Consider the following 16,990-nt stretch of genomic DNA (forward strand, 5'->3'; position numbering starts at 1 on the left):
CTCCTCACCAGCCTTACACAATTAGCCCTCGGGTTTTTGTCTGCCGTGCACCTCTCCTCCTCTCCCAACGCCTCCGAACGGCTTGTTTCTGCAGCACTGTCCGCTCAAATGAATAGGTCTCCCTCTTGATGAGAAAAACATCCCCTGCTTTATCACATCCGCAATTCTCTGCGAGAGCCGCCTTCCCTCGCCTGGCATATTTATGCCATAATTTGTTAAGACCATCACGTAAGGCCAGGGATGGGAAACTGGCAGTTTCAGGGCTTGCAGAGCTGTTTCAGTGGAGATGGGCCGCATGTTCTCCTCCTAAGTGATGCAGCAGCGCAGGAGTTGTCCCTGCAAATGGGGCCGGCGGGGTCCTTCGCCATTGGGCCGCCCCACGGGCCACATTTAAGTCACTGGTGGGCTACGTGAGGATGGGCACGGCTGTGGGAGCATCAGCTTGGACCGACATCACCGCCCTGGGAGATACCCTGGCAGAGGTGAGTGCTGCCAGCCCCTCCACTGCTCTTGTTCCTGTCCCGTGTCACCTCCGCGGGGGCGGCTTTGCAACTGGCGCGAAAGCTGAGCCCACGCTCGGTCCCTTTTCGTTGGCAGGGTATCCGGGGCTCCCTCCGCAAGGCTCCCCGTGCGCAGCCACAGCCTTGCTGCTTTCCTGGAGCCCATCCTGGACTGGAGCTGGTCCGGGAGCTTCGTTTAAAATGCAAATGAGTCGGCGTTGCCTAACAGCAATGGCACTAATGGGATGTGAGTTTGTGCCCGCTAATAGCATCCTGCAGTACTTCTGAAGTAAGCGTCTGCTTTGTCTCTGCATTTGTCTGTCAGGGAAGAACATTACTAATATATTTGCTTAATTACGCCGTACAGCGCGAGTGCCAGGCTGGCAGACAGACTGCAGAAGCCCTGCTATCACTGGAAGTGTTCCGCCAAAGAAGACAGCGGTGACATCACAAGCAGATGACATCAGCCCTGTGACACGCTCCCGCTCCTCCATCCTGCTCTGCCAACCCTTCTGCCCTTGCCCTGCCAACCTTGGGCTTGCACACCGTGCATGGGGGCTACCAAGTTGCCCCCTGATAAAAGACATGTCGTGCTCCCCAGCAACTCGCCCCGCACTTCCTTACGCCGGCATCCAGCCGCCTCCCTCCAGCGCGGGCTCGCCGTCTGCCTGCGTTTTACAAGTGCCTATCAAGCCCCAGAAGACGGAGCGTTGGACAGACAGCAACCATCTGCCTGCAGGTCAAGTGGCCGTGACAAGTGTCCACTGGCCACTGAGACAGCGAGACGGTTCTGAGATCGTCTTCGCAGAGACTCCGTCTGGCTGCAGAAATCTCCACCTGCGCTGTCGCTTTTCATCCATCCTCGGGATGTACTTGAGAGCTGTCAGCTCCCTGAGTCACAGCGAAGCCGAACGTCTCGCCAAAATCTGTGCTCAGGCAGCAAGAGCACGACGAATGCTTTCGGGCAGATCCGGGAGCCCAACGCCGGGCTGGGATGTTTCTCCCCAGCGCGGGCAGCCCGCTCGCACACACGGGGAGGGGGAACCCCAGCCTCGACGGCCAGAAGTGCCCAGGCAGCACTGGGAATTGGGGCGGCTGCCGGCTCCTCGCAGGAGAGGGTGGTACTTGTCGGTAAATGCCCCCTTACAGCAATCATAAAGGAACAACAATGGTATTGCGGGGCAGCAAACACCGCCGATCGCAGGAGGGACCTGCCTGTGAAGCCATCAGAGGGGCCCTGCGGCCAAAGAGGCCGTGCCTAGATTTTCAGGGGAGGTGTGGGGGGGCCTTAGGCACAAACTGGCAATGAGAAAGCCGAGATGGGGGCCACGGCAGCTCCAAGGCGGAGCGAGACCCACTCCTGGGCCCTGGGAGCTCTTGCAGTGACTGACTGGAACCAGTTCCTGAAAAATCCTGGGGCGCCTGCAGATCCGAGGATGCACCACGCTTACAGGGAATAACACCCGCCGGCTCTGGAAACACGGCAGTGGTGGCAGGGTGCTCCTCCTCTCTTCCCAGCCATGGGGAAGGAGGGGAGCCAAGCGGAGAGAGGACAATTCTTGCTCCAAAGAGAGTACAATGAGATTATTAATTTTTGCCTCATTCTGCACATAAACCTAACACTCCCTTTGAGGCAGTCCTCGAGGACTTCCCAGACCCTGACTTCATCCAAAAGGAGAAAATTTTAAAAAACTAAGCTGTTCCACCAGAGTCATTCTCCTGAAGCTTATAAACACGAGTGAGGTCAGGGAGGGGAGGGAGACGGGAAACACGGGCCCGATCCTCCACGGGGCGGCAGGCAGGGAAACCAAACAGCGCTGCTGGAGGGGCTGGAGCAAGCAGGGAAAAAGCAAATTCCGTGCCAGCCAGATCTGTCTTTGGGGAAAGGGGAGGGTCTGAGCTCTTTGGGGAGGGAGCCCTCAGGCAGGCAGGGGGGCACATCTCCTGCAGACCCCTCCGTGCCCACGCTGCTGTGGAAAAATCTCCTCAGCAATGCACAGAGCAGCAGCAGCAGGAGAGCAAGCGGTCGGAATCCTCCTCTGTGTCAAAGCCTAGGGGTTTTTTTTGATCCTAAAGCATCTACTTTACAATTTGCCCATTTTTGTCTCCCCTCCGTTGTCTAACAGCCTTGCTCCCTCGGGTGTACCCCCAGTCTCTGCCTGCGCTCCCCGCTGCCGTGACCAGCACTCACTGCTGCCTTGGACAGACATGTCTGACCGACCCAACAGCTCCGTCGCATCTCGCCGCATTCCCCAGCTGAAATAATCCCCCCACACCCTGTCAGGTTTCCGCACCAGCGGCTCTGCTGCCTTTAATTAAGGCGAAGCCCCTTCTTGCTGCAGAGAGGTTTGCTTACTGGCACATTTCCCTAAGGCCTCATCTGCTGGAATGCTTCTCCATGCCCGCTCCTCCTCTACTGGCAGCACAGCTTTCCCTGGCTGCCCAGGGGGAATGGGTGAACCCTGGATTTGAGGTTCCTCTGAGGGTACCCATGTGGGTCGCCCTGACACCCAGGGAAGCCCCCAGGTGCACTGGCTCATCAAATGGAGACTGGTCTTCTGGGAAACGATGCTTTTGGCCCAAGCGCTGGCTTATCTCCAGGCTCAGTGCATCAAAATTTAGCTCTTGTATCTGCACCGGGGGCTGCAAATGGCTCCATGGCTTCTGCACAGGCTGGAGTTTGTGTTTGTTCTCCAAAAATACGCACAGCTAGTGATGGCTCTGCAGCCGGAGCAGGAGTGGGGAGAGTTCCCAGCAGCCAGGATACCCGATTACCAGTTTTTTTTTTTTCTCTCCATTGAGCTTGACAACAACATTTGTGAAAAATTAAGAGAGAGGAATGCTCTTCCCTGCTTACAGGAGGAATGAGAGCCTATCTGCCATAAGCTTCCAGATGTCATTTTATATTTTCCATAAAAATTTATAGGGAACCCAGCTGGCCCTAGAGACACAGTTTGAGGAGCAAACAGTGAATTGCCGCTTGGCAGGGGCGTTCGCGCAGCACAAGCCGGCGGTGCCGCAGCCGGCACGCTGCCTTTCCCCGTCTGGGGATTCATGGCCAAAGCAATGTCGGCACTGGCCAAAGCCTCTGCCCTGCGCTAGGTTGAAGGGGGCCCAGCCTGCTGGAGGGCAACGTTTCGGGAGTGGGATGAGGAGGGGGGTGAGCCCCCCGAGCTGCTCCTGCTCACCAGCTTTCCGCACTCCTCACTGCTGCTGGATCTCTGGCAATCCTGGCATTGCAAACTGTGTAGGAGCAGAGAGGGTAGCAGGATTGGCCCCTTCCCCAACTTTGTTTCGCATTTTCAGGAACATAAATTGCCATGGTTACCACAGCCTGGGCTCCTCATTAGCAACATTTGCTCCCGATGTCAAATTAACGAAGTTGTTCCTTCACAGTGCAACGGGTGCGGCGGCCGTTCCAACGCCCGTTGCCAGCATGGGCCGTCGCTCCTCCTGCAGCCAGCCGCTTGGTCATGGGAAGGGAAATCGGCTGCAGGGGCTCAGCCCCACGCGGAAAGGCGGCAGCGAGACCAGGGACACAAGCTGCTTCCCACAGCGTGTTCTGCTGCATTTTCCCCAGGCCCCAGTTACACCCCCAGGTATCACACAGTTGCCTTGCACCCCCTTACTGAGCTGCAGGAACGTATCAGCTTTCATTTTCCCTAAAGCACGTGAGCGGCAGTAGTGCCTTTGAAAGTATAAAACACATTCACTGTTCGCGTCATCACTCGGCAACGACTACGCAACATCAACGCTACGGCCAACGCGCCTTTCTGGCCCTCTCTCTGCTCCTCTCCAAAGAGGAGCGATTTGAAGCATCACATTGAACTATTTCATTGGTCCAGAGCAGAACTTTGGGCGCTCCTGGTATCTTCCAGCATTTGCTGGTGCCAGCTACGAAAACACCATCGGTGCACTCTTGCCTGCAAGGAGGGAACGACCGCAGGGATCACCCACTCCCTGCCAGGGAGAGGAGAGCACCGATGGACCACGGGCCGGGGAACGCGCCGCTCAGCTCGATGCTCACGGGGAAGAAAGGTTTGCTCAAGCCAGAAACTCTGGACCCGACCGCGTGTCGTGAATGACATCAGCATGTACATCGTTACCCCAGCGATGTAATGTCATCAGGCTAATCCCCAACGGCGCGTAATCTTCTGTCACTGGGACAACACTGAAAGAAAGCAAACCTGGACCAGTGCCTCCTCATTTACCCAGACCTACCTAATCCCAGGGAAGCGAGTTAATAACACACATCAGCTCAGTATCTGCTGTTTTTTTATTAAAGTCCTCACATAACTTCTATATTATTTTCATCATTGCCAACTCAAGCTGCCCTGCTTCCGAGCCAGCAAGGACCCGCTCGCAGGAGATATTTCGTGAATGAACCTTGGGCTAAGGCTTACTTGCTCTCGCTATCTGATGAATTCTTGTGAATAATGAAAACATTTGTTTGAAAAGTAAAAAAGAAACTAGGTCAGATCTCAAGTATTTGCTGCATAGAACGGGCTGAGAACAATTGACCAACCGATTTATAACGGGTCGCTTGGGTGGCTCTTTGAGCGAGCGGCTCCTCCTGGCATCCAGTGATGCCTTGGTCCTCACCAGGGCCTTTCCCATCGGCGCCTGGTGCAGCGTCCGCGCAAGCGCTTACCCAAATCTCGGTCACCCTGCTGTGGATGAGCAGCCCTCTTCTTACCCCACTGCGGCTTAATCAGCTTCTCCACGGAGCGGAGATCGGTAAACAGCGGTATCAGTTATTCTGTGTGACCTGCCGTACAAAATCGTTTTCCTGCTCGTGAAGGAAATCTTCAGAGCAGAGCCAGGGATACACAAACGCAGCTCCACGTAGACCATAAATAAATATATATAAGTGCAGCACTCCTTTATTTTGCATGCCTGAAAGCGAGAAATAATGTCTGATGCTCAGAAGAAAGGAAATATTTAGTTAAGAGAAAAAGAGAGAGCTGTATGAAGGCAAGACAAACACTATATATTTATTTTTTATGGCGTAAATGGAAAGCTTCGCTGGATTATTTTACAGCATATCTCTGGCACAAATCGAAAAAACCTGCTCGCATCCAGCCCCTCAATTATTGCACCTCGCTCTTCACCGTGCCAAAATGACATCTTAAGAACCGGCAGAAAGATTTGCCTCCGCGCTCTCCCTTGCATGCAGGAAGGCGGCTCCGCCGCGCTCGGAGCTGTCGGGAATTTTGCAGCTTAGGTCAAAGGATGTTAATAAAGCACTTGAGTCTCCATATGGTATTTTGGCACTAAAATGTCAGCTGCTTTTCAGACACTGTACTTTAATCATTTTAGACAGGCTCCTTTTAAATGGTTTGTTTAGTTTGCTTAGAGAATAATATTTGTTATTTGGTTTTCAGAATGACTAATAAATGAACTGTCTTTGCTCGGGGAGAATAATGCCACTTAAGCAAAACCTAGTGCTGCAGTTCAGAGCTATTTAATAAGAAATACCTGTCAGTGTCAGAATATATTTACCGTGCATTAGCTTTGAAGAATTGCAGAATTAGTTTTCCCCTTGCTAAGTTTACCTTATGTAAAATGTAGCACATGAACTGTGAATATGTGGACAGCAAACAGACTGTATCAATGAATGCAGCCTCCCCCGGAAAACGCTGACAGCGGCAAGCGAAACACCTCCTCGCAGACACCGCTGACACCATCAAACGCGGAACGCGTGACAGCTGCCATGGAGCCGCAGCCTCCTGCCTCTCTCGCCTTGTTTAAAAAACAAAATCCCGTCCAAAAGAACACGCTGTAGTCTATTTATCCTCTTGTTTAATCCGGTGGGAAAGCATCGGCATAATTAAACGCTTTTAACCTTTTGGTTTTAGCTGGCGATCAGGCGGCAGAGGAAAAGCATTAGACATCCCGTGCGGGATGGGAGCTCTGCACGGCCCGTGCGCGGGGAAGGGGCATCGCCACCTTCCAGCAGCCCCTCGCCCTTCAGCCCGGATCCGGAGCTGCAAGCTGAGAGGTTTTTTTTCCACCGGGCCGCAGCCGCGCCATTTCTATCATTCATGCAGCTCGGCGCTGCCTTTCACAACCCAGGTGCCGTCTCGGACTCTCCTGCCATCTGGGGCGGCTGCCTGGGAGGCTGACGGTAGGTCGTGCGAAGAAGCAAGTTATTTACTTAGAATCTGTCTCTGTGGCATCTTGACCATCTGGAAAGAATATGGAAATGAGACTTTTAGTGAGATGGAGCTTCTCAGTTGATAAATTAACCAGGCATTTCCAGAAATAGGCGCCGCCGATAAAAGCACACATTTTTGAGCACGTCCCAGCTTGCGCACACACATACAGGTGTGAGCGTACGCCATTTCCCAGCTCCCCCACACATCTGGGGACCCAAGCCACACTCCAGCAAAGCTGCCCAGGTTTCTGAGCAAACAAAGCCCAACTTCCAGCCATAAAATTCATGCGCGATGAATCCAGAGGGGGTTATAAAACCGTGCCACCGAAGCCCTGCGTGCACCACCAAACCTGCCCCATGGGGACCAGGCCCGGTCCCGTGGGGAGAGCATCCTGCTCTGGTTGGGGAAGCCGGTCCTCGCCCATCGCATGGAAGGCGGGGTGCAAGTGTGCACCCCAGCACACTACGCTTACCTGCTCCCCAAAGCTACAGCAGTGAGTGAGAGCCCGGTGCAGCCGGGGGAACAACGCGCGGGGCCTGGCATGCAGGCAGGCACCTCTCGGCTCTCATGCCAGCCTCTGACTAATCAACATACCAGGCTGGGCTGGAGTGGATCTGGCTTCCTTGAGCATGAGTCACATCATCCGCTGATTGCCAGGAGAGTTCCCAGGAACCGGGGGCAGCAGGGCAGAAATTACAGCCGTCCTGCGAGCACTGTAATTTGTGCCGGAGCTAGACGGCTCTCCGAGCCACCCCAAGACGGGACAATTACGGCTGGCTCCAAGCCAGGTGCAGGTTGCTGGGATCAGAGCATGGAGCCCCGAATTAAGCACTGTGAGAACGGAGCCAGGAGACTCTACAGAAGAAGTTTGCGGAGAAGCGAAGTCCCTGGAACAGCCACCCTGCCTTTCAAATGCAAATGCCATCTCCAGGAAAGTGTTTTGTTCTGCGAGCCTCTGAGCACTGACTTTTAATCATCTGAGTGGAGAAAATACATCCAGGCTTACGAACACGGAGAAAAGCCCGCGGGGGCTGGCTGGGAGCAGGTCCGTGGTACGGGGAAACATGCTCCCACCAGCTGGGTCAATCTGGGGGCACGCGTTTGGTGAAACGCTGCTCTGTGCGCGCAGAGGGCTGGTGCTCATTCACATGCCCCTGCCACGCTGCAGACATACGGCGTACAGTCACTGCCTGCTAACAAACCACAAAACTTCCCCAAAGCAGCTGGTGTCTCTGGTACCTGTTCTCCTTTCCACATCACGTACAAAAAAACACATACAACAGCGGTCAGCTGCTCTATTGCTCGCTTTCTGAGTGTCCCAACGAGACTTTTTTGCCCAACACAAAGTTGGATCGATACCCGGCAATCCAGTTATAAACTGGACTTCATATACATGCAACACCAGCAAGGGATCTAGAAAAAGCAGTAGCCTGCCTTGTCAGCCCTATGATAACCTCCACCATGTGTGAAGGTGCTGCCAAATTCCCAGATAATTTTCTAGCTTCCTGAAATCTCCCTTCATCACATGGGTTCAGCGTCAACCAAGTGTCCTTCCACCCCAGGACAGCACCTTCCTCCCATCACCTGCAGTGTTTTAAGTGGGAGCTGTGGGTATGGTGGAGTTGGAGGTTGTATCTGGCTGCACCTGTGTGAGCCCATTCTCCCTACCTGGGCATCAGGCAGGCGGATGCCACTGGTCCTGGAGCCCAAGAAGATGAGACCGACCACAAGCCTCAGGAACACCTCGAGGGGGCTGGAGCTGCCTCGGCAGAGCACCAAGCAGGGAGCAGTACCCCAGGGGTGACAAACACAGACTTACCTGTACAGGGCAGGGGGCTCTTCTGGTGAAGTCCTGCTGTGCCTGAGCTCTACTGGTCCCCAGCAGATGGGCAGCTTCCTCAATTAAGGCTCAGCATGGTCTGAAGGTCCCCTTCACACTGGCATTGGTGATTCTCATGTGCCGAGGGACAGCAGGAGAGCAGCAGCCGAGCATCTGTCCTTCAATCCCGTGGTGCAGCTACAGCAGTCCATTCAGATTTTTAACACTTTTCTCTAAGTAATTCTTTTTTCCTCTACCCGTAGAAATGCATCGCGCTGAGGTGTGCCCAGACAGTCCTGGGAAACCCATGGGACCTCAGAGTGAAATTTACTGGCCGTAACACTATGTAAACATATATGTATTTTAAAGTCTGTGATTCTATTTTGTTAATTGACAGAAAAAGGCGACACATTAAAGCAAAACTAAGATCTGAGAAGCTGTCAGATGATCTTGGATACTTGCAGTGCCAATGGGGCTTGAAGCTGGAGCTGGCAGACGCTCAGCCCACGGCTCTCCATGCAGACTCATCCCCAAACTCCTGCCCACTGCAGCAGCTAAGCAATACAGGGGGGAAAGCCTCTTCATCAGGAAATATCCCAAAAGGTTCCATCTGGGGTTCCGTGCTATGTCCTTTCACTGAGTAACAACTTGGGCAGTGTGAGATTTTGCCATCGCTGGAGTTTCCCCAACTGATTAAAATCAGGGGGGGGCTCATCGAGCAATGGGCTCCGGCTCCCTCTACACCTCCCCGTGAGTATTTTCAGGAGTAGGAAAGAGATGAGACCCTCTTCCCTTTCATCCCAGGATCACAGGCTGCAGTGCTCACTTTTTGAGGAACAAGGGCCCTTTTTTAAAGCCCTCCTGAGGTTTAACTCCCAAGGCATTTGGAAACCCCAAAAAGGCAGGAATAACCCGGGTTTCTAGAAAGAGAGCAGAATGTCTAATGCTTTTAAGCAGCATTTCAGAGGCAGAGATGATCTTCAAAATGTTTTGACTTCCAGTTTTGAGAGAAACATTTTTTTCTTTGAAATTAGCCTAATTAAAGGATCACAGAATTAATTAAAACGCAAAAGGAAATGCAACACTTTGCATCGGGTCGAATGAACTGTTTTAGCATGCATTAAAATGAAATTGGAGATGGTTTTCATTTCGATTAAAGAAATCTCCCTCTCTCTCCCCAAGCTCTGGAAAACACTGATCCAAAGAAAATCCTCCTCTCCCAATTCTGCCCGTTCCAGCTCTCCCTGCCCAAAACGTCAGGGACTGGAGACTTGGATTCACTTCCCGCTCGACCCTCGGCTCTCACCAAAGACACTTTGGCTGGATGATATTTTAAAGTACTCCTACTTGGTGGCGGCCGCTCATTTAAAATTAGCGGCATCCCTAATTGGGAAGAGGGGAGCTCTGCATGGCAGAAATGCCAGGGCTGGCCCCCGGCGTGGCGGGGGTGGTGGCAGCCCACTGCCACTCTCGATAGCCGTCACTGTCAGAGGCCGGTTCCCGGCCATGGCTGAACTCTCCGCCTGTTTAAATATAGCAAGTCCCAAAATGTCAGGAGTTTTGAAAACGGTGGTGCAGGGAAGGCAGAGCCGGGTGTGGGCTCAGAAACAGCCCCCGGGCATGGGCTGAGACCCCCTGACGTACCGGTGTGACACCCGAGCCGTAATTGCGTCCGATGTGGCCCCATCCTGCTCCCCGGCAGAGCCGCTGGCCCAGCCGCCTGTAGCTCTTGGCATCACAAAATACGTTCTCCTCCAAGACAAAAAATTTCAGTTCGCTGTAAACATCCAGAAAGCAGCTTGTGATTAAGCAGTCCGGGATTTTCAGCATCCTGAGGACGTAAAGTGCTTTTTAAGCAATAACTATTTTTTACTGTTATTTATTACATGGGGCTGGTTGGCGCTGGGGTCCAGATCCCTCCGCACGGCAGGTGTTTCTGGCACGAAACGCTGGCGTAATGCTGGTGAGCCCCAGGCAAGCACTGCACAAGCAGGTGGCCATAGTCCTCCTGCTCCTTCCATGGGCTCCCAAGGGCAAGAATCACAACGGGGAGACGTTGCGTCCCTGGGGAGGGTGCTTAACCCAGACCCTTAGAGGCAACCAGGTTGCTAAACCCATGGGGAAACCGAGGGGCTGCTTTCCCACCGCAATGCACAACAACGCCGCTGCTTTTAAGCTCGTGCCTCGAGTGTATCCCTAAGGAGTGGCGTGAGGCACGATCAGGCACTGCTTTTGAGGGAAATGCTCCATCTTTCTCTCCTCACCTCATGATCTGGCCAAGCACAGGGATGACAGCAGGACCGTGACTCCCGGCTCCCGGTGCCCGTGCCAGGGCTCAGGCTCACAGCTGCACCAGGTTCGGGTTTTACAGCTCCTCGCCGACCACTCTGCTTTGCTGCCAGACGTCGCCTCCTCGGGCAGGCTGGCAGGCAGCATCCCAGCGGGGCGGCTACCAAAGGGGGCTCTGCATGAAGGGACCAAGGGGCTTGCGCATGCGCCATCCGTTCTGCGGCTGGCTGAGCTGCGAAGTGGCCGTGGTGCTTGTGACACCTTATTTGTACACAGAATAACATTTTCAATATCGCTCATGCTTTCCTGCAGAGCTCGGGGTCATTAAGCCTGGAGGAGCCAAGACTCCCCTCCACCAGGCACCGGGCCACCGTCAATTCCACACAGACACCGGCGCTCCGGTGTCGCGGCAGAGCCCTGGCCTTCACCACCGCCACGCACTCTCCTCCCCAGACGGGATGCTCTGGGATGTGCTGCAAAGGCTGGAGGACAAGCCAAGCCAAAGCAAACCCCCAGGCAGCTCCCAAGGGGTTAAGGGGTCATGCACACTCACTCTCACCGCTGCCTTTCCAACCTCCTCCTCCAAAAAGGCAAACAAAGAAGCTCTCCTGAGCGGACAAAACCCCACGTACCTCTGCCTGCCATAATGGCATTAGGAGAAGGGCGGGAAGAGATCCTAGCTCTCCGCTCACATTTAAGTATACAAAAACAAACAAAAAAAATGGAAGTTAAAAGTTAAAGCCATCTGAAAGTGCCTCCCTCTCTCCCAGAAGAGTGATAAAGGCTTTTTGGCAGAGCGAGGTGGTGTTTATTTTGGTTTGTGTTGTGTTGCTGCTCTGACCCCCTCAGCTGTTAGACGGCAAACCTGACAGCCTGATTGTTTTTACTGGACCGCGCCGGAGTTTTTTGCTTTGCAAAAGTGATCTGGGAGCAGTTTGCACTGATTGCTTCGGAAGGCTCCAAGCGGGGACCATCGCCTTGTCCTGCGCCATGCCCGCGTCTCAGGCAGGGCTGCAGCCGGGGCTCGGCCCGCAGCTGGTTTAAATCATCACTTTCTTCTCATTTAACTGCACAAGGCAGCGCTTGAAGATTTTCCTTTCTATTCTGCTGAAATGTGACTCTAATTAGATGACAACAAGGCTCTGACATTTTCTAATCGTAATCCTATCCGTGCAAGGGGACATTATTAAAATGATTTAAATTATTGATAAAGGGGAGGAAGGACGCTCTGTCAGAGAACTTGATATTTGGCCCATGGAGTGGGAGGGGGAGGACAGGTCTGGGTCTGTCCCCTGGGATAAAGCCACCGCTGTCCCCAGGGACATGCCACTCTCTAAACACTTTCTTAAGTAACTCAATGCCTCCCACCAGGCTGGAGCCTCCCATCATGACCACGGCTTAAAGGAAAGGGGGTTTCAGTGGACCCAGCCTTCAGGTATAAGGAATGAAGCGCAGATTCATCAGACCTGAAGCTACCAAGGAGATAGCTGGACCCAGCGTTTCCCACACCTGTCTGTGCTCATGCATGAGTCACAGTGCAAACTTCATATTACGTGGCTTCTAGACCCTCCTCCTGGAAGGGTTTCGCTCCATGGGATTAGCGTGGGGGATGAGCAATCGGGCTGTCATCTGCTCAGGTGAAATTAAAGAGAACCATACCCCTGTTCGCAAGATGAGTGGGTAGCAAGTACTTTCTGAAGCCAGGCACCTCTCTGCAGGCAAGAGTCAGAAACAGAGATGGAAAAGTCCCGAGGGCTAAAGTTTCCACAAAGTAATGCTGAAGAGGGCAAGGTTTTTTCGTTACTGCCTTTGAAACCCTCCAAGGCAATGCAGCAGTTACATGTTCTCTGACCGAGGGGACAGGCAGGCGACATCCTACACCCCATCCCAAATCAGCCAGAGGACCCCGCACACCCAGCTGTGTGCCGTGTGAGGGACATCCCAGCCATCCTAGCTGGAGCCTCCAGTGCAGTTCACAAGCACCAGGGCCAGACTCACCATCGCTCGTCCCGGCGGCCCCCAATTCTGCATCGCTTCTGCAGGATCCCGTTGTTTTGTCAGCGGGATCCTTCTCTTCGCAGGGCTCCGTGCCCAGCTCCACATCAGCCTGGTGTGCCTGGTGTGGAGGCAGGCAGCTCTGAGCCAGTTTCCTGCTCTGGAAATCTCGGGAATCTCCCTTGGTGTTTCCCAGAATAGCCCCAAGGCTCCCCTAATTTCCTACAGCTGCTGCACACCAGCGTAGCTGCAGCCGGCGGCTCCACCCGGAGCATATGCGACCCAGCCGTCGGAGGTGGCCAGGATGTCAGTGGCACAGCCCCAGGAGCCAGAGGATTCCTCATCCCTGGGGAAGCCTCTACATCTGCAGAGAATAAGGCTCATTTTGTAACGCCGAAACAAAGCAATACCAACCTAAAGCCGACAGAGGAATGCAGGCAGTGAAGCTTGTTAGCCAAGCCACTCCAACTGCAGCCCTCCTTGCTCCCCAGCGTGGGGAAGACGCGCAGCACTACCCATCCCGATTCACAAATATCCCTGTAGCTCACATGTTCTCAGGGATAAAACAGAGCAGGAATTTTCCCAGCAGTCGGCAACCCCCCGATCGACTGCTGCCACCACCCGCAGCCCTGCTCAGCGCGGCTGCCTCCACCTGAGGGGTGTAGGTCCCGGGGGAGCACGCTGCCAGAGCCAGACTGCTGGGGGTTGGTACAGTCAGCGTGTGCCAAAGTACGGGGTGTTGGAGACGCCTCTCCCCAGCATCAGTTTGCGCATGGGGTCAAACTGCCAACACACGCAGGACTGAAGATACCAGCGAGCTGCAGCACTTCTCAAAGAGGAGAGAAGTCCTCCAGAGCCAGCACACCATTTGCAGAGAACAATTTATTCATCCAATTTGCACCTTATTTCTCTTCACAAGCAGATCATAGTCTCCATGAAATTGCTCATTGCTAGAAATTATGCAGCAAATATTTCAGGATACGTATCTCCAGCAAATTGCCTGCTGTCAGTGCTATTTCCCTATTCACAGTCAGAAATCTGAACTGTTTTGATACGACACAGCTCCCACAGCACGGCTCGTTCCCCGTCACGGAGGCATGATGCTCTCCCAGCCTGGCACCAACAAGCAGTGCTTCTTAGCTTATAAATAAAAAGCTCACAACAGAATCAACCTTACAGTGCAAATATTCATGATTATGAATTTGAAAATCACTTCCTATGAATAAGCTTGTGCAGTTTGCATTAAAATATGCTGCTTCAGCATCATTCCTGCCAGTCTACATGTTTGCTAGAACAGCCACGGAGAGCAAACCAGAAAAGGTCAGGAAGGGAAAGCGAACAAATTTATTGAGAAATTCAAACATATGTTTGGTGCTGGTTTGAAAAAAAAAAAAAATCTGCTGCAAGTACATAGATGGTGTCTCCATCACCCTCGGAGACTGCACTGTGCAGAGCTCGCTATACAGGGACAGAGGTCTGAGCTAATTGAAAACTGATTAACTTTTACACCTACCAACTGTGATATTTTGAAGGTTTTAATTTCTCTTTAAAATGCTGAAGATTTCTTTGAAAAAGATTTAGAATTCATATTGGAAACCCACAAAGGAGTTTTTAAGACTCTACCTTCTTATTTTAATAAAAAGTAGTTTAGATTTTTTTTTTTCTTGGAAATATCTTCATTAAATAGAAGAGGAACTAAAGGGCATGGTAATATAATTCACAGACGATACTAAATTAGGATATATTGTACACGGCACTGCGGACTGAGAAATAATACAAAGGGCCCCAGAGAGATTGGAAACCTGGGTAGAAAATAAATGAGATTCAATTTGGAAAAATGCTGTCGATGCCTCTGGGGAAAATAATTTGAAACACGAGGAAACCTGGGAAGCAGGAATGGCTAACAGGGAGTTTAAAACAATAACAGAGAGAAAATTGGTCTGCAAAGCATTATGGACCCCCTGTAACGCCTGCTGGAGTCAGCAGAGAGGTTCCTTTTCGCTGCCGTGAGGCCTCGGGGATGGTCACTGCCATGCTGCTGGCAGAGCCACAGCCAGAACCGTGACCGAGGACAGGCTCATTGCCGCAGTCCTGGGCGGCAGCGTACCAAAACCACACTGAGGTGACTGGGGAGAGGACCGGAGCAGGGTAATTCAAGTGACTGGGAATTCAAGGCTGGACATGGAGGAGCAGGAGGGTGAGGATGCTCTATGGGACCACGATGAAGGTGAGGAGGAGCTGGACAAGAGACATGCAATCCACATTTTGAACCACCACCTCAGAGGATGCCCCAGCAGTAAAGAGCAAAAGCACAGAGCATTTTGACAGCACAAAGCTCTGCAGACACATGCATTGCTGCATGCAACCCTCTCCTGGCAGGAGGCGGGTTAGGTCCCTACCTAACTCCAGTGTTTCTACTTCTCTTTGGTTTTCCTTCAAACCTATACATGTCCATCAGAAGTGCAGAGAAGGGAGAAGGGAGAAAAGAGGAGCACAGAGCAAGTGTGAGTACAAGAGAGAAGGTGTAGAGGAGACAGGAGCAGCCTGATCCTCACAGGACACGCACTCAAGTTCCCACTGTCACTGAGGGAGGAGTTGGACCAAAGCTGGACGTTCACACCTCTGTCCAGACTCACAGCAGCTCCAGTCTTGCCAGCAGCTGATACCATCAGGTGCTCTTGAGTTATTAGTTCAGAGAAGAAAAGCTGCCTGTAATTTCCCCATCCTGGGGCTGGGAAAGGATCGAACCCCCTGCCCAGAAGGACTGGCAACAGTAATAACATTACAGGCTCAGCATCCTCGCTTTCCCTAGAACCCTTTCTCCCAGAGACACCACGTCTGGCAACTAACTTGGTCCCTGGTGGTTAGGGCAGGAGTTTGGACGTATCGCCCCGAAATCACCAAAAGCACAATTTCACACAATCCCATTAGAAAGATGCTTTATAGAAGAAATTCCTTTGAAGAAGTGAGCTGACCCAAGCAAGGAATCTGCTTAATTTATGGCCAAAAGCAAATACTCTATTGAGCTGGACCTATAATATTTGGACGTCGCCATGGGATGGATCATGACCTTGCTCAAGTCCCCTTATTCCCCCTCCCCTCCACAAACATGTGCTTGCCCCATCTCTTGGGATCGCCAGTTTGAGAAAAGGAAGTAGGGAGGATTGAGCTTCCTCACCCATTCTTGGTCCCCTGCTCAGAGGGCTGCTAGAAAGGGGTCCGGCCCCCGCAGCATCTCCCACCACTGCGCAGCTGCAGCCGCCCCCCTCCTCGCCTTCCTGCGGTTCAGCTACAAACAGTCGTGCACAAGCCGGCTGTGCAATGCCTGAACCACACGGCCGCAACCCCCTCACTTGGAGTGGCACCAGGTCAGCCTACTTGCAGGATGACAACCGAGTTTTTAAAAAAATTTCCTTTTCAAAGTGTTGTGTACTGTTTCTCCAGGGCACTCAGAGCTCTGCTCACCTGTCTTCTGTATTTCAAGAAACCATCTCAGCCTATATATTCCAGATGATAAACTCCACCTAGCAATTTTCTCCTTTTCATTAAAATTATTTACACCAGAAGAACTTAGAATAAAAATCGATTTCAGAAGAAACAAGGAGGAACAGACCAAGGACTCCTGCTTTCCACTGCTATTTTTTAGCTTCTGAAAGGCACGCGCTACATTTATGAACTTGAGCATCCCATATATTTTAAAAGGTAACAGCACAAACACTTGTTCGAGCATCCATCATTTTTTCTTGACCTTACAAAAAACAGAGCTCATCAGGCAACAGCATTTCTGACATTTTGAAGTTGTTTTCTTTCACCTTTGGGACAGAAATAAAATCTTTAAGCATTTTGTTGAATGAGCTTTCAGAAGCGTGGCTTTGGAGACACCTAACCAAACTCAATGCTTTTGTTTAGTAAAGGTTGAAACTACACAAGCCTTTCCACTGACTCTCAGAATTTCTAATTTTAATTTTAACTCTAATAAGAGTTATCATTTCCTCAGAGCATTTCAAATTAAATGCAATTGTTCTTTCACCCCAGAAGAAAACTCTGGCACGGAGGTGAGGCCGAGGATGGTTTTGATGGTTCCCCCCAGAGCCATTCACAGGCTTTTGGAGACGTTCATCTCCAATCAGAGGGAACTTGTTTACTCGTTTCACAGACTGTTGATTTTTAGACACGTCTCTGAAACAGCTTATACCTAGCTTTCACAAGAGGGGTCCTTAGGAATGAAA

At 52.1% G+C, this 16,990-nt stretch overlaps 1 long non-coding RNA gene across 1 annotated transcript; it reads right to left on the reverse strand.

Moving 5' to 3' along the window:
* Window positions 1-5,357: 5,357 nt before the first annotated feature.
* LOC147599717 (uncharacterized) lies at window positions 5,358-8,963 on the reverse strand. Its single transcript, XR_015259436.1, has 2 exons — window positions 8,478-8,963; window positions 5,358-6,688 (listed from the first exon to the last, which is right to left on the reverse strand). It is a non-coding gene; the product is annotated as an uncharacterized LOC147599717 (long non-coding RNA).
* Window positions 8,964-16,990: the final 8,027 nt, after the last annotated feature.

This window comes from Chlamydotis macqueenii, chromosome 9 (assembly GCF_036417535.1).
Source record: "Chlamydotis macqueenii isolate bChlMac1 chromosome 9, bChlMac1.mat, whole genome shotgun sequence".
Taxonomy (NCBI): domain Eukaryota; kingdom Metazoa; phylum Chordata; class Aves; order Otidiformes; family Otididae; genus Chlamydotis; species Chlamydotis macqueenii.